Consider the following 20,607-nt stretch of genomic DNA (forward strand, 5'->3'; position numbering starts at 1 on the left):
AAAAAAAAAAGAAAAGAAAACAAGGAAAGAATAAGAAGATTCTGGGACATCTCCAAAAGTGCCAACATCTGAATCATAGGGATGCCAGAAGGAGAAGAGGAAGAGCAAGAAATGGAAAAGTTATTTGAAAAAAATAATGACAGAAAACTTCTCTAATATGGCTAAGGAAATAGACACACAAGTCCAGGAAGCACAGAGAGTCCCAAAGAAGTTGGATCCAATGAGGACCACACCAAGACACATCATAATTAAAATGCTAAAGGTTACGACAAAAGGAGAATCTTAAAAGCAGCAACAGAAAAGAAGAGAGTTACCTACAAAGGAGTTCCCATAAGACTATCAGCTGATTTCTCAAAAGAAACTTTGCAGGCTAGAAGGGGCTGGAAAGAAGTATTCAAAGTGATGAAAAGTAAGAAGCTACAACCTAGATTGCTCTATCGAGCTAAGCTATCATTTGGAATGGAAGGGCAGATAAAGTGCTTCCCAGACAATGTAAAACTAAAGGAGTTCATCATCACCAAGTCATTATTACATGAAATTTGAAAGGGACTTATCTGAGAAAAACTATGAACATCAAAATGACAACAAAGTGAACTATCAACAACTGAATCTATAAAACAAAAACAAAAGCAAACTAAGCAAACACCTAGAACAGGAACAGAATCACAGAAATGGAGATCACATGGAGGGTTATCAGTGGGGAGGAGGAGGAGGGAGGATGGGGGAAGAGGTACATGGAATAAGAAGTATAAATGGTAGGTACAAAATAGTATGGGAGCCCTGGCTGGTGTAGCTTGGTGGCTTGAACATCAGCTTGAGAACCAAAAGGTCACTGGTTCCATTCCTGGTCGGGGCACATGCCTGGGTTGCGGGCCAGGTCCCCAGTTGGGGGCATATGAGAGACAACCATTTGATGTTTCTCTCCCTCTCTTTCTCCCTCCCTTCCCTTCTCTCTAAAAATAAAATAAAATCTTTTAAAAATTTTTTTAAAAAAAGAATAGCATGGGAAATGGAGAAGCCAAGGAAGTTATATGCATGACCTATGGACATGAACTAAGGTGGGGGAATTGGTGGAAGGAAAGGGGGTACTAGGCAGAGGGGGGCAAAGAGGAAAAATTGGGAAAACTGTAATGGCGTAATCAATAAAAGATACTTTAAAAAACACAACTGCACTATGGTAGTCAGGATCAATGACCCCAGCCAGCACAGGAACTCTGTCCTTTGTCTGTAATTCAGAAGCATGAGGAGCTCCTAGTGGCAGGGTGGCAGTATTAACTTCCCGTCAATGGAATCATTGCTCTGTGTCCTGGTGGAAGCATCCCTCCCTCTGGGACTATGATCTGCAGGCCTGCAGAACATAAAGTTACAGGAAAAGGAAGCAAGCATTTTGCTAGTAGGTCACTAGAGTTAATAGTGAGTGGTCCACTTGCATTTCCTCCCCTTGATTCATTGACCCATGAATCCTGCCTATGGGAGAATCAGGACCATATGTTGGATACTGATTCACATATACAGCCTTCTGGACAATGTTGCCCAGCCTTGCCAGCCCACCTACCTGGCCCTGTAACTGAATCTCCAGAAGGCCACTCCACCTTCCTATCAAGCCAGCTGCTTTAGGATGGCAAGGAACATGGTAAAGCCATTGAGTTCTATGAGCATGGACCACTTCTTTTCTGTGAAGTGAGCTCCTTCAGAGCAGTGTTGTTTGGGATACCATGAAGGTGGATAAAGCACTCTGGAAGTCCGTGGACAGCAGTTTTGGCACAAGCCTTGTGTGCAGGGAAGGAAAATGCATATTCCGGTTAAGTGTCTATTCCAGTAAGAACAAATGATTGCCCCTTCCATGATGGAATGAATACCATATATACTAATATTTAAAGTTTTTATTTATTTTTATTTATTTTAAGATTTTATTTGTTTATTTTTAGAGAGATGGGAAAGGAGGGAGAAAGAGAGGGAGAGAAATATCAATGTGTGGCTGCCTCTCACATGCCCCCGACTGAGGACCTGGCTCACAACCCAGGCATGTGCCCTGACTGGGAATCAAACCAGCTTTGCAGGCCAATGGTCAATCCACTGAGCCACACCAGCCAGGGCAAAAAACTTAACACTTTCTTTGGTGAAGTTAATAAATAAAGAATTCACTCAGTTTTTTTTTTCTCTGAAAATGTCTATTTAACTTCATCCTCAAAGGATATTTTATCAGTTAGCTTTTGCTATGTGGTGAACCACCACCAAACAGTAAATTATTCTTTCACAATTATGTGTGCCAGCAATTGTGGCTGGGCACAGTTGCATGGTTCTTCTTATGGTCTTGCCTGGGCTCACTCATGTGGTTGCTGTCAGCTGACAGCTTGGCTGGAGTAATGGAGTGAGTGAGGCCTGTGTCTCCAGTGGACAAGTCCAAGTATATTCACATGGTGGTGGTCACAGAACTCCTGACAGCAGAAAGGAAGAAAGTCCTGATGTACATGTACTTAAAAAAAAAAAGATTTTATTTATTTACTTTTAGAGAGAGGGAAATGGAGGGAAAAAAAGAGGGAGAAAAACATCAGTGTGAGAGATAATGAATTGGTTGCGTATCGCTTGCCCCCAGCTGGGGACCTAGCCTGCAACCCAGGCATGTGCCCTGACCGGGACCAGAACCAGCAACCTTTCAGTTCGCAAGCTGGTAACCAATTCACTGAGCCACACAATCCAGGACTGTACCTGCACTTTTTAAGTTTCATGCTTCTTAATGTCCCATTGGCCAAAGCAAATCACAAAGCCAAGGCCAGATTTAACAGTGGAGAAATGGACTACATCTCTTTTTTAAATTATATTTTATTGATTATGCTATTACAATTGTCCTGATTTTTCCCCCTTTGCTCCCCTCCACCCAAGCATCCCCTAGTCCCTCAGGCAATCCCCCCACCACTGTTCATGTCTACAGGTAATGTGTATAAGTTCTTTGGCTACTCTCATTCCTATACTGTCCTTTACATCCCCACGGCTATTCTGTAACTAGCTCTTTGTACTTCTTAATCCCCTCACCTCTCACCCATTCCCCCACACCCCCTTCTATCTCTTTATCTTTGGTATTTTAATTTATTACTTTTTAAAAGATTTTATTTACTTTTAGAGAGAGGGGAAGGGAGGGAGAAAGAGGGAGAGAAACATCAATGTGTGGTTGCCTCTCGCACATCACTTACTGGGCACCTGGCCCACAACCCAGGCATGTGCCCTGACAGGGAATCGAACCAGCGACCCTTTGGTTCAAAGGCGCGCACTCAATCTAATGAGCTACACCAGCCAGGGCCTGGTATTTTAATTAAGATGTGTCTTAGAGTGGGCCTCTTTGCATCCATCTTGTTTGGGACTCTCTGTGCTTCCTGGATTTGCATGTTTATTTCCTTGACCAAATTAGGGAAGTTTTCTTTCATTATTTTTTCAAGTAGATTTCCAATTTCTTGCTCTTTCTCTTCTCCTTCTGGCACCCCTATGATGTAACTGTTGGACTGCTTAAAGTTGTCCCACAGGCTGCTTACACTCTCCTGGGTTTTTTGGATTCTTTTCTCTTCTTGCTGTACTTATTGGATATCTTTTTCTTCCTTATGTTCCAAATCATTGGTTTGATTCTTGGCTTCATCCACTCTACTGTTGTTTCCCTGTAAATTGTTGTTTATTTCAATTAGTGTATCCTTCATTTCTGACTGGATCTTTTTTATGCCATTAAGGTCCTCACTAAGTTCCTTGAGTATCTTTATAACCAGTGTTTTGAACTCTGCATTTGAGAGATTGCTTATCCCTCTTTTGTTTAGTTCTTTTTTTTGAGTTTTGATCTGTCCTTTCATTTGAGCCATTTCTTTGACAGCCTCCCTATGTTTGTTTCTATGTATTAGGTAGAGCTGCTATGAATCCCCTGTCTTGGTAAGTGTGGCCTAATGCAGTAGGTGTCCTGTAGGGTCCAGTGGCACAGCCTTCATTATCATCCAAGCTGGGTACTCGAGGTGCACCCTTCATGTGGGCTGAGTACACCCTCCTCTAGTAGTTGAGCCTTGGTTGCTGTTGGCAGGTCAGTATGAGGTATTTACCCAGGTCAGTCAGCTATGAGGACTGGCTGTGACTACTGACCACCAACCTCAGCCCTCCTTGGATGATCAGCTGTGCAGGGACAGAGTGGTGGTGCTCCAGTGTGGTCTGTAACTCTCCACTGGGTGTGCTGGCCCTGGAGTTTCCTGGGTGGTGCAAACCAAGGTCAGCCCCCAACTGTGTTTTGCCCAGGGCCACCCTGCATGAGCTATAAAGCAATCTGAGATGGCTGCTACTTGTGCTGGGCTTGAACGTTCCCAGGCAAAGCCAAGCTGTGAATCTAGGTTGCTAGTTCCGAGCCTGGGGCTCACTGAGGCCAGCTGCTACTTGTTTGAGAGGATTTATGGAGTTGTGAAGCATGAGCCAAGACCAGTCATTAATATAGAAAAGCAGTTTAGGTGGGCCTGAAAGTTGGGTAGGGTGGAGTGTCTGGGGATCTCCAAGGCGAGTCAAACAGCAATAGGCAGGTTGATGGAATCTTGGATAGCACACCAGTCTGCTGGCTCTGTGGGGGGGAGGGCCCAGAAAAGGGGCAATGGCCTCTGCTTGCCTTGATGCCAGACATCTCAGTCTTCCCCTGTACGCCACTGGTGCCCCTCAAGCCACCTACTAGAGCCAGAGCCCATAAGAAGTGAGTCAGGTAAGTGAGTTGGTGTGTGGGTTCTTTAAGAGGAACTGCTTGGGATTCCAGCACTTTCTTCCACCAACTCAATCCCCACTGGTTTTTGCAGCCAGAAGTTGTGGGGACTTATCTTCCTGGCAGTGGAACCCTGGGCTGGGGGGCCTGGTGTGGGGCTGGGACTACTCACTCCCAAGATGTCCCTCCAAAATTTTTATCCACCGCATGTGGGTGTGGGACCAGCGCATTCTGCGTCTGTGCCCTTCCTACCAGTCTAGATGGATGTGGTTTCTTTGATTCCGTAGTTGTCAGACTTCCACTGAACTCGATTTCTGTCAGTTTTCAGCAATGGTTGTTCTATATTTTACTTGTAATTTTGGTTTTTTTAAAAAATATTTTATTTATTTATAGAGAGAAGGGAAGAGAGGGAGAAAGAGGGGGAGAGAAACATCAATGTGTCATTGCCTTTAACACGCCCCCCACTGGGGACCTGCCGGCAACTCAGGCATGTGTCCTGAGTAGGAATTGAACCCATGGCCCTTTGGATCTCAGGCCTGCACTCAATCCACTGAGCTATACCAACCAGGGCTTACTTGTAATTTTGATGTGGTTGTGCGAAGAAGCGAGCCATGTCTGCCTATGTTGCCATCTTGACCAGAAGTCCTTGGACTCCATCTCTTGAAGAGGGGAGTTTTAAAGTCACATTGCAAAAGGGTGTGCATACAGAATGGAGAGAATTTATTGCCATTTTTTGTGATCTATCATAAATATTTTCATTGTATATAACATTTAAGCCTGGCACTTATTTTTGTCAGTAAAGTGAATATACTATTTCCTTGTTTTCTGGATTCTGTAATTTGTACTGAGAAGCTGGCTGTCAGTCTAATTGTAGAACTATAAAGGAAATCTTTGTTTTTTCCCTCTGACTGCTTTGAATATTTTTTTCTTTGCTTTTCCTAAGTTGTACTCTAACGTGCCTCAGTGAGGTTTTCTTTATTTAGTTTTACCCTGCTTCGGGTTCATATGATTTCTAGAAATTGTGGCTTGATGTCTGTCATGAATTTTGGGAAATTTTTACCCATTCACTCTTCGAACATTGTTTGTGCCCCATTCTTTCTCTCCCTTCCTTCTAGTACGCCAATAATATCTCCATTAGTCTTTCTCTTTGTATTTTCTATGCGTTTTACCTCCTTTTACTTCGTATTTTACTATTGTTTACCTCTCCAAGCTTTATTCTGCTTAATTTCTTCTGACCTAACTTCCAGTTCACTCATTCTCTCTTCAGGTCCTGTTTAACCCACCCATTGAGCTCTTAATTTGGCTTATTGTATTTTATATTTCTAGAATTTTCACTGGATTCTTTTTGTAGTTTCAAATTGTCTGCTGAATCTCTCAATTTTGTTTTCTCTTCCCTTAAATGTATTAAATATAATTATTTTAATGTCTGATAATTCCATTACTGGAGTCCCTGTAGCTCTGTTTCTGTTATCTGTTGCCTTTCTAATTTTATTTTTATTACAATGTTCTTTCATCCCTATGGCCTGATTATTTTAAATCAAGTGCTGGACATTGTAATATAGAAAACTGTATAAATAATTTGAAGCCAAGTTTGATGCTATTTTCCTCCAGAGAAGATTTATATTGGCTTCTGGCAGACAGCTGGGACACTAGAAATCCTGGATTTCCTTTGTCCAGTCTCCAGGGATTGAAATGGCTCAGAGCTTGACTACTGTCCCTTAAAGGACAGGTCTATTCTATTTCCACTTTACACTTCCGCCTAGACCTTTGGATTTTCAGCCCAGAGCATGAGGTGCCACCTCTTTGGTGAACCCTGAACTCCGAGTTGATTTCTTGCCACACAAATCTATCAACAGCTGTGCTCAGCTTCTCAGCTTCTCATCTGCCCCTTCTGGAATTAGCAGGTAGCCTTAAGGGATAAGCCACCTTAAATGCTGAGCTCACCTCTCTCTCAGTTTCTTCTTTCTCCCCTATTTTTTCCCTGTAATTCTTCACGATCTGTTATCAGTTGGATATTTTCAAGCAAATGTTTTTCGTAGTTTGCTGAGCTCGTCTAGTTCTCAGTGAGTGCCATGGTTCACATTACTTACTCTGTCATTACTGGCCACAGGAGTCACTCAGCATCGTGCTTTTAGGCTCTCTTTGTATTGCTGGGTCTACATACAATCTTGCTTGCAAATACTGCACAGTGTTCCCTAATGTCATACCTGCTTCCTTAGTGACAAATGTCCAGATTGCCTGCACCTGTCAGTCACCGCAAATAAAGCTACAGTAAGCTTTGTCACATATGTTACCTTACACCTCGTGTAAGAATTTATTTTTTCTTTTTAAAATATATTTATTGATTATGCTATTACAGTTGTCCCATTTCCCCCCCTTCACTCCACTCCATCCTGCCCACCCCCTCCCTCCCACATTCCTCCCCTATAGTTCATGTCCATGGGTCATACATATAAGTTCTTTGGCTTCTACATTTACTGTACTATTCTTACCCTCCCCCTGTCTATTTTCTACCTACCATTTATGCTACTTATTCTCTGTACCTTTCCCCCCTCTCTCCCCCTCCCACTCCCCTATTGACAACCCTCCATGTGATCTCCATCTCTATGGTTCTGTTCCTGTTCTAGTTGTTGGGTTAGTTTGCACAGTAAAAACAAAAGAATTTCTTTATGATGTATATGTAAGAGCAGAATTACAGGGACTCGGGCTAGGTATATACTTAATTTAACTAGATGCTGACACATTGTTCTCCAGAATAGCTGTGCCTGTACTCCCAGCAGCAGTATACTAGGCGTCCTATATCCCTACCTCGGTACCAGCATTTGATTTCTGTGTGTGTGTGTTTGCCAACTTAATGGGCGTAAAGTAATATCTCATTGTTGCTTTAATTTGTGTTTCTCTGATAATCAATGGGTTTGAACATCTTTTTATCCCTCTTAGCATTTGGGGGTTTTCTTCTATAAACTACCTATTCATATGCTTTACCCACATTTCTTATTTTTATTTTCCATCTCCATTGAGATATAATTGACAAATAACCACTAAAGGGCACTATATGTCAGGATCCAGCTGGGAAAACAAACTACACAAAATATTTCAACAGAAAGGATTACATATAGAGAGTTGATTGAGCAGTCAGTGGAAGGAAGGCATTTGGAGGAACTGGGATAGCACAGAGATAATAATGGCAGGAAGCAGGTCCCACCTTCAGGGCTGAGAGAACAAGAAGAAGAGGTGGAGTTATGAATCTCTAAGGTTGGAGGAGGGGCCCTGAACAGCTGGAAATCAGACTCTGAGGAGAGGGTGCTGAATGGCTATTGCTGATACTGTTAAGGCTCAGGAGAGGAGCCACATAGATCTGGGGACTCTGACTTCTTAAGGGGTGTTCTCTGACTGGTTCTGTACTGGATATGGAAATCAACTGATGTTGGCAACCTGAGGACCAAGGCTGGGTGACAGCAATAGGAGCAGAAAGCAAACAGGAAGGAGCGAGACCCCTGTTCCCTTCTCTAGCCTTGCAGTCATTCTCTAGTGTTGCTCTTAGGGGAACCTAACAGAGAGCCAGAAGACAAGGAAGAAATGTGGTTGCAGAGTCCCTGTGCCGGCATCACAAAGCCAGATGTGGCACAATTCCCCCTCCCACCTCTTTGGCTTCTCAGCATCAATACAACCCTTCTACATGTATTTGAACTTCCATCAGCAATGCTGACAATTTTATGTTTCTGTCTGACAAAATGCCAGCATCCTTCAAAAAAATATGCTCCCACCCTGTCCCCAAAGGGGAAAGACACAAAATCCCAACAGCCTTTGCAATCTTCTCCAAATGACAGCCACAGTATTAATGGTGTTAGTTTCTCCTCTAAATAAGTCATAATTCCACTTGGATATTTTGTGACCCAGAGACTAAGTTGTAGAGTTACCTGCTAAAAGAATTGCTTTATAAACTAATAAGGGTAAAAGAGAAGCAGGAAATAGTATATTTTTATATATAATTCTTTTTTCCAAGAGGATATTAAATCATTTATTGATTACACACAATAATGGATGATACACCAACTTCATTCCCACCTATAATTTTAGCTGGTACCATAACAAAATTTAGATATATCACATAGAATGTGCCAACAACCATTAGTAACCAAATAAACTCCATGACTCTGCTTGGGTGACCCTTTTAATGGTGAACTCCAGCTCACAACACAGTAACTTATCAATTCAACTACACCAAGGTTTCTGAAGACAGTGGCTTGTGTACCCAAGCAGGATATAAATAAATTTCAGGTGGAACCTGGCATCGCCCTTAGGGAATTCTAATTTCACACTGTTGAGGTAATTTACCAGGATGGCTTCAGAGTAGACTAACTTTACACAGCACATTAAAAAAAAAAAAAAAGACACATTATTCAGCGTCATGATCAGACTATTACATTTAGCAATCGACAGCATGGGTGCAAAATAAAACTGCATTAAAAACCCTTTGTTGGGCCCTGGCTGGTGTGGCTCAGTGGACTGAGCACTGGCCTGCGAACCAAAGGGTCACCAGTTTGATTCCCAGTCAGGGCACATGCCTGGGTTGCAGCCGGGCCCCCAGTAGGGGACGCGTAAAAGGCGACCACACATTGATGTTTCTCTCCCTCTCTTTCTCCCTCTCTCTAAAAATAAATATATAAAATCTTTTAAATACCCTTTGTTGGAATGCTTTACACTTTCCACAGAACAGAAACTAAAATAACCTGTTATACAATTAGTCACAAATACAGTCCTCGAGGGTTTTTTTTGCCCATTCACATGAGTATTGTCTAAAATATGTCTTCTTTGTAGCAGCTACACCCTGCCACCACTGTGCTTGGATCAGTTCACAAATCTGTTGCAACCTGTAGCTTCCCTGTCACTTCTCTGGCTCTCCTCTCATGCTCAGCTTTGTTTCCCGGCAGTAATTAAATCCTTCTGCCACTACCATAGCTGCTGCTGCTGCTGGAACCAGCACAGCCACCTTGGTTGGCTTGGTTTTGTGGTTTGGCAAAGTATTGGCCTCCACCATCATAGGGGCCAGAGCTTCTGCCTCCAAAGTTTCCTCCTTTCATGGGTCCAAAATTTGAAGACTGATTGTTGTAATTGCCAAAATCATTGTAGCTTTCGCCACCTCCAAAATTGCTTCCATCATTACCAAATACACTATAGCCATCCCCACTGCCACCATATCCACCACCACCACGGCTACCACCAAAGCCACCTCGACCACTGAAGTTTCCTCCACGACCAAAGTTGTCATTCCCACCAAAACCACGTCCACAACCACCTCCGAAGTTTCCAGAACCACTTCGACCTCTTTGGCTGGATGAAGCGCTAGCCATCTCTTGCTTAGATAGGGCTTTCCTCACTTCACAGTTGTGCCCATTTACAGTGCGGTATTTCTGAATGACAATCTTGGCTACAGAGTCATGGTCATCCAAGGTTACAAAAGCGAAGTCTCTTTTTTTGCCTTTTTGCCACTGCCTCAGTCACTCATGATTTCAATCACTTCAATTTCCCATACTGTTCAAAATAATCTCTTAGGTGATGTTCTTCAGTGTCTTCTTTAATACCACCCACAAAAATCCTTTTCACAGTTAAGTGGGCACCCGGTCTTTGAGAATCCTCTTCAGACAGCCCTCTTTGGTTCCACAACTCTTCCATCCACCTTGTGTGGCCTTGCACTCACGGCTGCATCCACCTCCTCCACAGTGGCGTATGTGACAAACCCAAAGCCTCTGGAGCGCTGGTGTTTGGGTGTCTCATCACCACACAGTCTGTGAGCGTTCCCCATTGCTCAACATGGCTCCTCAGAGTCTTATTTGTTGTTTCAAACCTCAAACCTCCGATAAAGAGCTTCTGTAGCTGTTTCAGCTCTTTGGGAGACTCTGACTTAGACATGATGACTGCAGGAGATGGAACTTCAACGATGCTTACTCAGCGGCGTCCACCGGCAGAAAGTCTTTTTATATATAATTAAATAATACAATTAAGGAAGAAATTATACATGGCTGTAGCTCTTATTTCTATAACTGGTCAGGAGCCCAAAATTGATTTTTATAGTTTCCTTCTACTATCTTTTCTCATATTTCTCTTGCTCTCAGTTCTCATCCTGGCTGGTTGGGGTTCTATTTGTGGTGGAGTTTCTCAACCTTTCATTCCTGAAGGGTCTGAATCCTCAGTGGCACAACATTCTTTTTTAAATTAATTAATTAATTATTTTTAATTAAAATTTTTTTATTTTTTAAAAAGATTTTATTTATTGTCAGAGAGGGGGAGGAGAGGGAGACAAACATTGATGTGTGAGAGAAACATTGATTGGTTGCCTCTTGCACACCCCAACCAGGAACCTGCCCCATAACCCAGGTATGTGCTCGGACCAGGAATTGAACTGGTAACCTTTTGGTTCACAGGCTGGATCTCAATCCACTGAGCCACACCAGCCAGGAGATGATTAATTAATTTTTAGAGAAAGGGGAAGGGAGGGAGAAAGAGGGGGAGAGAAACATCAATGTGAGAGAGAAACACTGATCGGTTGCCCCTCTCACGCCCCCTGACTGGGAACCAAACCAGTGACCCTTCGCCCTGTGGGATGATGCTGAACCAACTGAGCTACACACCTTTCAAGATGCCATGTCTGCAGTCACATGATTTTCTGTTGTTGCGCATTTGGCCCTTAGAAGAAGCCAGGGCCAGGCTGGCCTTGGTCAGAGGAAGTCTATGTTGCCGAGCCCACACACAATGCCCTTTTGCCACCATGACCACTCTGTTCATGGGTCCATTGAGCAAGCACTGGCGTGGCCTGGAATGAGGTTGGCTGGCATCTGCCGAGCACCTCATTTTGTCTACCTGGATACTGAGATTCTCCTCTGTAGTGGACAACCTTCTGTTAAGTTCTCCCACATTCCTCTTCCCCAAACCTCTATAACCAAACTTCCAATGCTGTTCTTTCCAAGTCCTGACCATTGAGCCAAATCATTAGCAGTTTCTTATGAATCAATGTAGATCCATACTTCTGGCCATCTCTCAGGACTATCAGAATGGGCAATGAGCTACATCACGGTATTTATTTATTTGTTGGTTGGTTGGTTGGTTTATTTATTTATTTATTGTATTGTTTCCTTTGACATTTATACCCTTTATACCCCTCTGCCCTACACAATCACTACACTGTTGTCTGTTTCCATGAGTCCTTTTTCCCTTTTGTTTTTGTAAAACGTTTTTGAAATATTTTACTTATTTATTTTTAGACAGAGGGGAAGGGAAGGAGAAAGAGAAGGATAGAAACATCAATGTGTGGTTGCCTCTTGCATGCCCCCGGCTGGAGACCTGGCTGGCAGCCCAGGCATGTGCCCTGACTGGGAATCGAACCGGAAACCCTTTGGTTTGCAAGCCAGCACTCAATCCACTGAGCCACAGCAGCCGGGGCCTTTTTCCTTTTTGTTTGATCCTTCCACCCCCTAATCCACCCTCCACACCCCAGAGCTGTCAGCTTGCTCTCTATCTATGTCTGTCTCTATTTTGCTTGTTAGTTCAGTTCATTAGATTTCACATATGAGTGAAATCATATATTTGTCTTTCTCTGACTGGCTTATTTCACTTAGCATAATGTTCTCCAGGTCCATCCATGCTTTCACAAAGGGTAGAATTTCTTCTTTTGTATAGCCGAGTTGTATTCCATTGTGTAAATGTCCCAGAGTTGTTTTATCCACTCATTTACTGACAGACACTTGGGCTGATTCCATATGTTGGCTATGGCAAATAACACTACAATGGTGAAGTGTATCACTTTAAATAGTTTCTGCTGAGCTAAGGTAAGCATCCATACAATGAAAAGGCAACCTAAAGAATGGAAGAAAATATTTGCAAACTAGATACCGAATAAGGCATTAATATCCAAAATATATAAGGAATTCCTACAACTCAGTAGCAAAAAAAAATAAGTAATCCAGTTAAGAATGTGTAAGGACCTAAACAGACATTTTCCCAAAGAAGATATGTGAATGTCCAACAAGCACATGAAAAGATGCTCAACATCACTAATCACCAGGGGAATACAAATCAAAACCACAATGAGATATCAACCTTTCCCTGTTAGAATGACTATCATCAAAAAGACAAGAGGTAGGTGTTGGTGATGATATGGAGAAAGGAACCCTTGTTTACTCTTGGTGGAAATATAAATTGGTGCACCCTCTATGGCAAACAATATGGAAGACCCTCAAAAAATGAGAAATAGAACTACCATATGATCCAGCAATCCTACTTCTGAGAATATATCAAAAGGAAATGAAAGCAGGATATTTATTTATTTATTTATTTAAGATTTTATTTCTTTTCAGAGGGCCGAGAAGGGAGAGAGAAAGAGAGGGAGAGGAACACCAATGTGCAACAGGAACAGTTGCTTGCCTCTTGTGCACCCCCAACTGGGGACCTGGCCCACAACCCAGGCATGTACCCTGGCTGGGAATCAAACCAGCGACCTTTTGGTTTACAGGACGGCGCTCAATGCACTGAGCCACACCAGCCAGGGCTATTTATTTATTTTCTTGTTTCTTTTGTTTGTTTGTTTGTTTTCTTCTTTTTGAAAACAGGATATTTAAAAGATATCTGTACCCCCTCATTTATTACAGTATTTTTTTACAATAGCCAAGACAAGGAAACCTAAGTGCCTGTGATTGGATGAATGGATAAATAAAATGCAGCACAGTGTACAATGGAATGTTATTCAACCAGAGAAAGATGGAAATCCTGTCATTTGTGACAATACGGATGGACCTTGAGGGCACTGTGCTGCTAAGAGTAGTGAGTCAGTCAGAGAAGGACAAATGCTGTATGATCTCACTTATATGTGGGCCCGGAAAACACTGAACTCACAGGAGCAGAGAGTGGAACGGTGACTGCCAGGAGCTGTGGGGTGGGGGAGACAGGTGATGTTGGTCAAAGGGCACAAACTTGCAGTTCTAAGATGAATCACTTCTGGGGATGTAATGTACAGCATGGTGACTATAGTTAACGGTCCTGTGTTGTATATTTGCAGGTCGCAAGGAGAGTAGATTTTAAATGTTCTAACCACCCACATCAACAAAATGGTAATACTGACAGCTGAAGGATGTGGTAGGTAACCTTACCATGCTGAACATTTCACAACATATACATGCATTAAATGATCACACTGTACACCTTAAACTTGCACAACGGTATATGTCAATTATATCTCGATGAAGCTGGAAACCATTTTTAAAAGAATGGACAATCTGCCCTGGCTGGGTAGCTCAGTTGTTTACAGCATCATTCTAATACGCCAAGGTTGAGGGTTTGATCCCCCGTCAGGGCACATACAAAACTCAGCCAATGAATGCATAAATGAGTGGAACAACAAATCGATGTTTCTTTCTCTCCGTCTCTCTCCCCCTTCCTCTCTCTCTCTAAAATCAATAAGTAAAATAGATAAAAAAGAATGGACAATCAGCTGTACCGCTCAAGGTGGTGCCCACTTGCAGACCTGTCTGTCCCTCGCCTGTCCTTGGGGTCGCGGTCGGCCGTGCTGTAATGCTGCAGCCATCTACTGGCAGCTTGTGTAGAACCGCTTATCAACGAGGTTCGAGTTACTTCCTCCTCAGTCAACTGCTCATGCAAACATTCAGGAAGCACGGACACAGCTGAGAGAGAGGAGGCCAGGCTATAAGACTCGGTGTCAAAATAACTGGGAGCACTTGCTCATGCAACTACTTGTGCTTTCTGAAACCACCTGAGCTTCAAACTCTGAAATCCCATTTCTGCTCACTGTGATGCACTGCAGCGCAGGCCCAACCTATAGCCTGACGAGTCAGACAAACACCCAGTTCCTTATAGTAACTGGGGTCACATGGTCACCAGTGAAGAAGAATTCAGTCTCCACGAGGGCCTGATAGCAAGCTAAAGGAGAACGGTTGTTAGAAGAAGGCATGGATTCTCTACAAAACGCTAGAGGTCTGCACAGTGATTCCCCTATTGGTGCTTGCCAGAGGTTCCACACAACATCACTACTTTCCACAGACACCTTAATATTATTGGGTCTGCTGGCTCAAAAGGCCCAGCTTGTACTGCAGCCTGGACTCATTGTACAGTTGTCACTTGCTCCGATCCCCACACAAAATTGGCAGCCTTATGAGTTACACAGGAAATAAGTCAATGTAGCCCACACATATGTGATATAAATTTCATATCCCAAAGAGTCCACCAAACATTATTTTTAGAGGCAGCCTGTGCAAGGCGTAGCATCATGTCTTTTACCTTGAAGAGGTTATCTTTCCATGGGATGTCCAACCTTGTGGCATCTCTAGGCCACACTGGAAGAAGAACAGTTATCTTGGGCCACACATTAAATACACAAACACTAATGAAAACTGATAGCAAAAAAAAAAAAAAAAGGTTTTAAGTAAATATACAATTTTGTGTTGGACCGCATTCATAGCCATCCTGGAACACATGTGGCCCATGGGCCGTGGATGTTGGACACCCCTGATTGAATTTCTAGAAACTTCACTGAGGTTTTACTTTCCTAAATTTTCATGGGATATATCTCATACCTTCTGACTTTTTTTAAAGATTTAAAAATTTTTTTTAAATATTTATTTTATTTTTTTAATATATTTACTGATTATGCTATTACAGTAGTCCCATTTCCCCCCCCCACTCCACTCCATCCTGCCCACTCCCCTCCCTCCCACATTCCCCCCCTATAGTTCATGTCCATGGGTCATACTTATAAGTTCTTTGGCTTCTACATTTCCTACACTATTTTTACCCTCCCCCTGTCTATTTTCCACCTATCATCTATGCTACTTATTTTCTGTACCTTTACCCCCCTTTCCCCCTCCCACTCCCCTATTGACAACCCTCATGTTCTAGTTGTTTGCCTAGTTTGCTCTCGTTTTTGTTTTATGTGTGGTCGTTAATAACTGTGAGTTTGCTGTCATTTTTACTGTTCCTATTTTTGATCTTCTTTTTCTTAGGTAACTCCCTTTAACATTTCATATAATAAGGGCTTGGTGATGATGAGCTTCTTTAACTTGACCTTATCTGAGAAGCACTTTATCTTCCCTTCCATTCTAAATGATAGCTTTGCTGGATACAGTAATCTTGGATGTAGGTCCTTGCGTTTAATCTTGGGTAATGTAATTATGATGTGCCTTGGTGTGTTCCTCCTTGGGTCCAGCTTCTTTGGGACTCTCTGAGCTTCCTGGACTTCCTGGAAGTCTATTTCCTTTGCCAGACTGGGGAAGTTCTCCTTCATTATTTGTTCAAATAAGTTTTCAATTTTTTGTTCTTCCTCTTCTCCTTCTGGCACCCCTGTAATTCGGATGTTGGAACATTTCAAGGTGTCCTGGAGGTTCCTAAGCCTCTCCTCATTTTTCCAAGTTCTTGTTTCTTCATTCTTTTCTGGTTGGATGTTTCTTTCTTCCTTCTGGTCCACACCATTGATTTGAGTCCCAGTTTCCTTCTCCTCACTATTGGTTCCCTGTACATTTTCCTTCGTTTCTCTTAGCATAGGCTTCATTTTTTCATCTGTTTTTCGAACAGATTCAACCAAGTCTGTGAGCATCTTGATAACCAGTGTTTTGAACTGTGCATCCGATAGGTTGGCTCTCTCTTCGTCGCTTAGTTGTATTTTTTCTGGAGCTTTGAAGTGTTCTGTCATTTGGGCCATTTTGTTTGTTTGTTTGTTTGTTTGTCTTGGCGCGTCTGTTACTTTAAGGGGCGGAGCCTTAGGTGTTCACGGGGCGGGGTAATGCTGGTCGCTGTGCTGTGATGCTGTACGTGGGGGAGGGACCGAGTGGGAGCAATGGCGCCCGCCTCACTCTCCTTCGGCTTTCAGTCTTTCACTCCGCTACCCACAATCAAACTGGGCCCCTCTGGTGCTGGTTCCCGAGTAAGTGGGCCTGTGCACACTCTAGGCCCCTGTGGGTCTCTCCAACAACCTCTCCCGTGAGGCTGGGAGTCTCTCCTGCTGCCGCCCCAACCCCCAGGGGCGCTTTCAAATCAGAGGTTTGAGGCTTTATTTCCCCGAGCTCCAGCAAAGCAGCCCTGGGTTGTGCGGTCTGCTTTGATCCCCGCCGTTCAGCCGTTCGTCCGGTTTATCTGTGGGCGAATGTGGGCGATCACAACCCTGTTAATTTGACCCTGGACTTCTGGCTGCGGTGTGCTACCCACTGCTCTGCCTGCCCCGTTCTCTGCCACTCTGAGTCCGGCCCTCTGGGTTTATCTGTGCGAATGTGGGGCCACAAGGTCTGCTAGTGCTCGGACTGCCTGCGCCATTTGTCCCACACTCCGCCAGTCTCAGTCCCGCCACAGCCACGTGAGTCCTCTCCACCCCGGTGCCCGTCTCCGCCCCTCCTACCAGTCTGGATGAATGTTTATTTTCTATTTCCTTGGTGTCGGTCCCCCTTGCTGTTCGATTCTGTGTCAATTCTGGTTGTGCGAGGAGGCGCAGTGTGTCTACCTACGCCGCCATCTTGGTTCTCCCTGAATTTTTATTTATTTATTTTTAGGGAGAGGAGAAGGGGGCAAGAAAGAAAGGGACCGAAACATTGATGTGTGAGAGATACATTGACCGGTCGCCTCTTACACACCCCCAACTGGGGACCTGGCCCGCAACCCAGGCATGGGCCCTGGACTGGGAATCCAACTGGCGACCTTTCCGTTCACAGACCAGCACCTAATCCACTGAGCCACACCAGCCGGGGTAAAAAGATTTTTTGAATTTATTTTAGAGGGGAAGGGAAGGAGAAAGAGAGGGAATGAAACATCAATGTGTGGTTGCCTCTTGAGCAACCCCTACTGGGGACCTGGCCCACAACCCAGGCATGTGACCTGACTGGGAATCAACCGGAAACTCTTTGGTTTGCAGACCCACGCTCAATCCACTGAGCTACACCAGGCAGGGTAAACCTTCTGATTTTCGCATGTCTTAGTAAGGTATTTATAGTACTTTCTGCTTCTTCCTCATCAGATTCAATTGGGATAACATCATCAGTGTAGTGGACCAGTGGATGTTGTGAGGAATGGTAAGATAGTCAAAGTTTCTAAGTACTGTATGATGTCACAGAGAGAGAGCGATGACATGGCCTTCAGGCAAGACTGTGAAGGTGTACTGTCGGCCCTTCCAGGTAAAAGCAAAGTGCTTCTGGTGGACTTTGCAAACTGCTGTAGAGTAACACAATTGGTAGGGCAACAGCTGAATACCAGAGGCCAGGGGTTATGATGCTCTGCTTCAGTACAGAAACTACATCTGGAACAGCAGCTGCAGTGGGCGTCACTGCCTGATTAAGCTTACATAACACACAGTCATTCTCCAAGATGCCTCCACCTTCTGAACACAGTCAAATAGACAAATTGGAATATGAGAGCTCTCACCATAACTGCAACTTTCAAGTTCAAGACGCTGAGTGCTGCACTTCCCCCTGGGAATTACACCTTTGGGTTCTTTCCCAAAGCCAGGGTTGTTCTGGCATCTTGTTATCATTGAATTTAGGCTACAGGTAAGTTCAAATTTAAGTCAACCAACCAAGTACGCTGTAAAAATCCCTTCCAGCTGCATGGGCTAACATTAAATGTACAATTTCTGGTAAATGGACTCAGCTTAATCAACTGTGCCCAATGCAATGTTACATTCTCTCCTCCTTGGTATAACATCCTTAGAATCCACTCCCATACATACTCCCCCAGGTTTCTGCCAGTATTTGCCAGCAAAATAGTCTTGCTATTCTTTTGGTGTATAAGGTACTTCCTCCTGGGTCTTTGCAACTGCTTTACCCCTATACCATGTTGAGACTGGACATTCTTATGGGCCTAATGGTGACAGGGAATGATTGTGGCAGGTTTTGATGAGAATAGGTGTTCCCTTGCAAGGCAGCAGAGAGCTTCCATGACAGCTCTAAAAATTCTCTTACTTTTAGTAGCCATAGGGCTGACAGTGCCGAAAATCAAGCACAACATCTAATTGTGTGGGTCACAGAACCCCATGTTAGTTGAATTCCCAGCTTCTTCACATATCTCATGTGAAAGGCAGGGCAGTGGATGGGGAGGAGTGGGACCCTGAAACTTAGTGGTGCTTTCAAGCCCAAAGATGCAAGTGAACAAAGCAATCCTCAAAACTTCTCTTTCAGAATATAATTCCCAACACCACTCCTATTCTGAGTTTCTCAATCAGTCTGGAACAGATCTTATGAGGAAGCAGAAATGATGACAGATCCTATCCTTCCCTAGCACCTTCAGCGAGATCACAACCCTGTTGATTTGACCCTGGACTTCTGGCCTCCAGAACTGAGAAACGATACATTTCTGTTGTGTAAGCCACTCAGTTTGTGATCTTTTGTCACAGCAGCCCCCACCCAACGCTGCAACAAAGGAAAGAGGCTGCAACTCCTCAAGCTCAGCAACCTCCCAGGAGAAACTCAGTCTGAGGGGGACAGAGCCTAGCTGGTGCTAGGGGTCTCTGAGCTTAGAGGAGGGTCCCGTGGGGCTGGGACCCAGACCTGTGAAGAGGATGAGGGGCCCTGGCTGTCTAGTGTTGGTGTCTCAGACATGGGATGCAATAAACCTGCTTTTGTAAGTGTTGGGAAATCTGAAAATTGGATTCAAGTAAGTGTCATGGAGGTGAGAAGCTTGCTGTGAGGGAGAAGCCTTGTCATGGTGATGCTGACAGGAAGGGGCACTTCTCCCTTCCTCCTTCAGCCTTGTGGCCTCCCTCTAACAGCCTCTGTGAGCAGAACCTAACTGGGAGCCAGGTGGCAGAGCATGAACATGGTGTGCAGAGACCCCACCCCGATGCCATGAAGCAGAGGTCAGCAAAGTGAGTTGGGACCCAAGAAATGGTACAATAACTTAATAATTGGCACACTCACTCTCTGGCCCAACAGCTCTCTTCTCCTGGGGCGTGTACACTCTCCCCTACCCCTGAGAAAGGACTGTATAGATCTACTTTATCCATAATAGCCAGAACTGGAAGTGACCCGAGTGTCCACCGATGGAAAAATGGATAAGTCGTGGTGTGCCGTGTAATGGATACGTAGCAATGAACAGAAGGGAAAAATTGACACGGGCAGCCACACAGATGGTGTCACAATACTGGCATTGGCTGGGTGGAGGTGTGAAAGGGCTGTGTGCAGTGATGTGAATGTTCTACAGCTTTGATCTGAGTGGTGGATTTGCAGGTAAAAAACTCAGGTGTGTACTTTATTTCATGTATGCTAACCCTCAACAGAGACATTTCTGGGGACTTTTAGGGCAGTGAAATTACTCTGCACGATGTTGTAAAGGTGGATCCATGTCATTATAAGTTTGTCCAAATCCATAGAACATACAACCCCAAGAACGAACCCTAATGTAAGCTGTAGTTCATGATAACATATCACTATTAGCTCATCAGTTGGAACAGACGTCCCACACCAACGCAAGATGTTAATAGTAGGGGAGACTGCTAAGGGTGGGGAATGAGGGATTCTGTATGGGAACTTTCTACTCTCAGGCCGGTTTTTCTGTAAACCTGAAATTGCTCTAAAAAACAAAGCCTGTTAATTTTTTGTATTGTCTTTCTATTAGTTGTCCCAATTTTTCCCACGTTGCTCTCCCCTGACCTGCCCACTGCACCCCTGCCACCACAGTCAATCCCCACCCTGTTGTCCATGTCCATGGGTCCTTTATACATGTCCCAGGCAGCCTAGGGCAGACGTGGCAGTGCCACGTCATCAGGATCCCAGGCTCCTTTGATGTCGCTGCTCTGCCATCCTCAATAGCGAATTTCCACTCAGTGGTCCAGGATGGCTCCTCCCAGCCCACCACCGAATTTGTGTGCTTGCTGGTGAGAAGATGGAGCGGGACAGGGAAAGGCATTCTCTGCTTCT

At 44.1% G+C, this 20,607-nt stretch overlaps 1 pseudogene; it reads right to left on the bottom strand.

Annotated features, from left to right (window-relative positions):
• Positions 1 to 9,645: 9,645 nt before the first annotated feature.
• LOC112296307 (heterogeneous nuclear ribonucleoprotein A1-like) lies at positions 9,646 to 10,621 on the bottom strand (annotated as a pseudogene).
• Between the last annotated feature and the right edge of the window lie 9,986 nt (positions 10,622 to 20,607).

The sequence above is a fragment of the Desmodus rotundus genome, chromosome X (assembly GCF_022682495.2).
Source record: "Desmodus rotundus isolate HL8 chromosome X, HLdesRot8A.1, whole genome shotgun sequence".
Taxonomy (NCBI): Eukaryota; Metazoa; Chordata; class Mammalia; order Chiroptera; family Phyllostomidae; genus Desmodus; species Desmodus rotundus.